The sequence below is a fragment of the Bos mutus genome, chromosome 8, assembly GCF_027580195.1.
Source record: "Bos mutus isolate GX-2022 chromosome 8, NWIPB_WYAK_1.1, whole genome shotgun sequence".
NCBI classification, from domain to species: Eukaryota; Metazoa; Chordata; class Mammalia; order Artiodactyla; family Bovidae; genus Bos; species Bos mutus.
Window position 1 is genome coordinate 73,419,370 of NC_091624.1, and position 4,399 is coordinate 73,423,768.

The following is a 4,399-nucleotide window of genomic DNA, read 5'->3' on the forward strand; positions in this document are numbered from 1 at the left end:
GGGCTTCCCTGGTGGCTCAGCTGGTAAAGAATCCACCTGCAATGCGGGAGACCTGGGTTTGATCCCTGGGTTGGGAAGATCCCCTGGAGAAGGGAAAGGCTACCCACTCCAGTATTCTGGCCTGGAGAATTCCATGGACTGTATAGTCCATGGGGTCGCAAAGAGTCGTATACGACTAAGTGACTTTCACTTCACTTCACTCACCATGTGTAAAACAGTTAGCTAGCAGGAAGCAGCTATATAACACAGGGAGCTCAGCTTGGTGGTCTGTGATGACCTAGAGGGGTGGGATGGTGGGGAGAAGGGTGGCTAAAGAGGTAGGGGATATATGTATATGGATTGTAAAGTAATTTTACCCCAGTTTAGTAACACAGGTTATGTTTTCTCGACTCCATCTTCAAGACAGTGGCAGCAGTGTCTGTGATCTAGTCAGCAACATGCAGCTCTTTGTCCACACCCAGGAGCTACACACTCTCCAGGTGACTGGCCAAGAGTCGCTCGCCCAGATCAAGGCTCATTTAGCCTTGTTGGAGAGTGTTGCTCCAGAAGATAAAGCCCTGCTCCTGACAGGCACATCCCTAGAGGATGAGGCTACCCTAGGCCAATGAGGGACAGGGACAGGGATTCCTGTCTAGAAGCTCTGAGTACTCTAGAAGTAGCTGGCCACATGCTTGGAGGTAAAGTCCATGGTTCCCTGGCCTGTGCTGGTAAAGTAAGAGGTCAGACTTCCAAGGTGGCCAAAAGAGAAAAAGAACGCTGGCCGGGCCAAGAGGCGTTACATAGTACAATCAGGGCTTTGCCAATGTTGCACCCACCTTTGGCAAGAAGGGCCCCAATGCCAACTCTTGAGTCTGCTATAATCTCAGCTTTCTCGAATAAAACCACTTAGCATGATAAAAAAAAAAGGTAGGGGGTGTTGAAAACCAATGAGTTAACTTAAACATGTGTGTATGTGCAGAGTGTGTTCATTAAGTGATGGATGTTGTATTTCTTCTTTTTCCCCAAACCAGTAAAGAATTATAGTGCTTTTTCACTTCAGAAGAGGGGGCCCATTGACTTGTCCTGGCGGCTGCTCTCTTTGCATAATTGAAGAAGAAGGAGAATGGTGGGGCAGGGGTCCCTGAGGCAGCTAAAGGGCGGGAAGGGGTGATTCATTCTCTTTGCTGTTTTGCTGGTGAGTCACGGTGTTTGACTGACCACCTCTGGCCAGGTTTAGAAGGAAGGCAGAAGAGAGGATGACAGAACTCAGGTCAAAGAGAGGCAAAAGAGAAGAGAGTTAATGGCCCAGATTCTCTGACCAGTTCAGTGGGGTTGGAATCCCTGTCCCTAGAAGCCCCAGGTTCGTGCATTTGGCCTTCCTGTGCCTCAGCCTTCCCATCTACTAAAAATAGATGATGATGGTGCTGTAATGATGATGACAGAATCCACCATGCAGGGTTGCCTTAAAGATGAACTGAGTTAACATATATAAAACATTTAGAACTGTGTCTGGTACATGACAAGGGTTCACTCTTATTAGTCATACTGTATGGAATGAATAGAACAGACAGTCTAGGTCAGGAAAGGTGTCTGAGATTGTGTTTCCCCTGCATCATCGTCTGTGCCTGTGGACAGGTGGCCAAGAGCTTCGAATAGAGGCTTGTCTAAGCCCACAGAGTCAGCACAGGGAGGCCAGGAAACTTTGATCCTTGACCTTTGTGTTTCTTGTTATAACCGCACGTTTGTAACTACAAGCAAAAGTCTGTCCTGAATCTCGGACTTGGGCTCCTTAATTGCTGCCCCCTCTGTGGAACCCATGGAGAAGGCAATGGCACCCACTCCAGTACTCTTGCCTGGAAAATCCCATGGATGGAGGAGCCTGGTAGGCTGCAGTCCATGGGGTCGCTAAGAGTCGGACACGACTGAGCAACTTCACTTTCACTTCTCACTTTCATGCATTGGAGAAGGAAATGGCAACCCACTCCAGTGTTCTTGCTTGGAGAATCCCAGGGACCGGGGAGCCTGGTGGGCTGCCGTCTACGGGGTCACACAGAGTCAGACACGACTGAAGTGACTTAGCAACTGTGGAACCCAAGAGTCTGTAGGCTCCCTACCTTGACTGAACAAGAGCTGGAAAAAGGCAGCTAACAGGATCTGTTGAATTACCAAATTACCTGCGATAGTTTTGGGATTGCAGAAAGATCATGGGAAAGACTGGTTACTAGTTTGGTATTAAAAACCACCAGCTACTAAAGAAATAATCCTGCTTTGGGGGTGGAGTGGCAGCCCCCTGAGCCAGCCAGGTGCAGCATTTCAGGGACACAAGTGACCTGAGAACAGGTGCTTTGGGGAGAATTCTATGGCTAGTTCCTGGTGGCTACATATCTGTCTGCTAAAGGCTTACAGCAAACACCAGAGAGAAAAATAAAATTTTTCTATAGGAAAAGATATTCTAATTTAATGAAATATAATATACTAAAGTATAATATTAGGTTAGTGCAAAAGTAATTGTGGTTTTACATTGTTGAACTTTGCTGTTTGATATTGGAATACATTCTTAAATATGGTTATTTTATACATCATTTTAATGTGTGTTTTTCACTTTATGTCTTTTGCTTTGCCTTATTACTTGCTATGTATTTTATTATATTTATTTTAGACTACAGAAATGATGTTAGACAAAAAGCAAATTAGAGTGATTTTCTTATTTGAGTTCAAAATGGGTCATAAAACAGCATAGACAACTTGCAAGATCAACAACGCATTTGGCCCAGGAACTGCTAATGAACATACAGTGCAGTGGTGGTTCAAGAACTTTTGCAAAGGAGACAAGAGCCTTGAAGATGAACAGTGGCTGGCCATCAGAAGGTAACAACAACCAACTGAGAGGATCATTGAAGCTGATCCTCTTAAAACCACTTGAGAAGTTGCCAAAGAACTCAACATCAATCATTCTACGGCTGTTTGGCATTTGAAGCAAGTTAGAAAGGTGAGGAAGCTCAGTAAGTGAGTGTCTCATGAGCTGATTTCAAATTTTTAAAAATTGTCATTTTGAAGTGTCATCTTCTCTTATTCAATGCAACAACAACAAACCATATCTCAATCAGACTATGACATGTGACAAAAAGTGGATTATATAGGATAACTAGTGATGACTGGCTCAGTGGTTGGACAAAGAAGAAGTTCCAAAGCACTTCCCAAAGCCAAACTTGCATCAGAAAAAGGTCATGGTCACTGTTTGGTGGTCTGCAGCCCGTCTGATCCACTACAGTTTTCTGAATCCCAGTGAAGCCATCACATCTGAGAAGTATGCTTAGCAAATTGACGAGATACCCTGAAAACTGCAATGCCTGCAGCTGGCATTGGCCAATAGAATAGGCCCAATTCTTCACCATGACACCTAACCACTCATTACACAACCAACACTTGAAAAGTTGAATGAACTGGGCTACAAAGTTTTGCCTCATCTGCCATAGTCTCTTGACTTCTCACCAACTGACTGCCAGTTCTTCAAGCATCTTGACAACTTTTTGCAGGAAAATGTTTCCACAATTAGCAGGAGGCAGAAAATTCTTTCCAAAAGTTCACTAAATTCTGAAGCATGGATTTTTATGCTATAGGAATAAACGAGATTATTTCTTGTTGGCAAAAATGTGTTGATTGTAGTGGGCCCTATTTTGATTAAAGATGTGTTTGAGCTTAGTTATAATGATTTAAAATTCACAGCTTGAAACCACAATTACTTTTTCACCAACCTAACACTATATTTAAAAAGTAAAACATGTTCACCATAGACAATTCAGAAAAGAGAGAAAACATAATGAAGATATAAAGTTATTTTTGTGTGTTTCCTTTTTTGGTTCTTTATATTTTTTTAAAGAAAATTATATTTGTAGTACAGCTTTGAAGCTGTCATCATCCTAACCATTCTGAAAGTTATTTTTTTATTAACTCAAAGCTATGCTAAATGTTATAAAAAGCGTTTAAACATAACACCCTGACTCACACTACAGAAATGCGTTACCAGGACTTCCCTGGTGGTCTAGTGGCTAAGAGTCTGCCCACCAATGCAGGGGACGTGGGTTTAATCCCTGCTCCAGGAAGCGCCCACATGCTGTGGAGCATGGGGTCCATATGGCACAGCTACCGAAGCCCGTGTGCCCAGAGCCCATATGCCCCACAACAAGAAGCCACCATTGCAACCAGAGAAAGCCTGAGAGTGGCAACGGAGACCCAGCACAGCCAAAAATAAATAATTTTTTAAAGAAAGAAATGCATTATCAACATAGATACACCTAAGATATATCATGAACAAAATAAAAATATTTAAGCCTACACATGAAAAGACAGCAAAGAATTTATACATTACTAGAAAAAAGTAGTTAATGGCATTTGTGTGGTTCTTCTTGGCCTTTGACTA

General features: G+C 43.1%; 1 pseudogene; it reads left to right on the forward strand.

Moving 5' to 3' along the window:
• Positions 1 to 434: 434 nt before the first annotated feature.
• Positions 435 to 849, forward strand: LOC102277089 (ubiquitin-like protein FUBI pseudogene; annotated as a pseudogene).
• Positions 850 to 4,399: the final 3,550 nt, after the last annotated feature.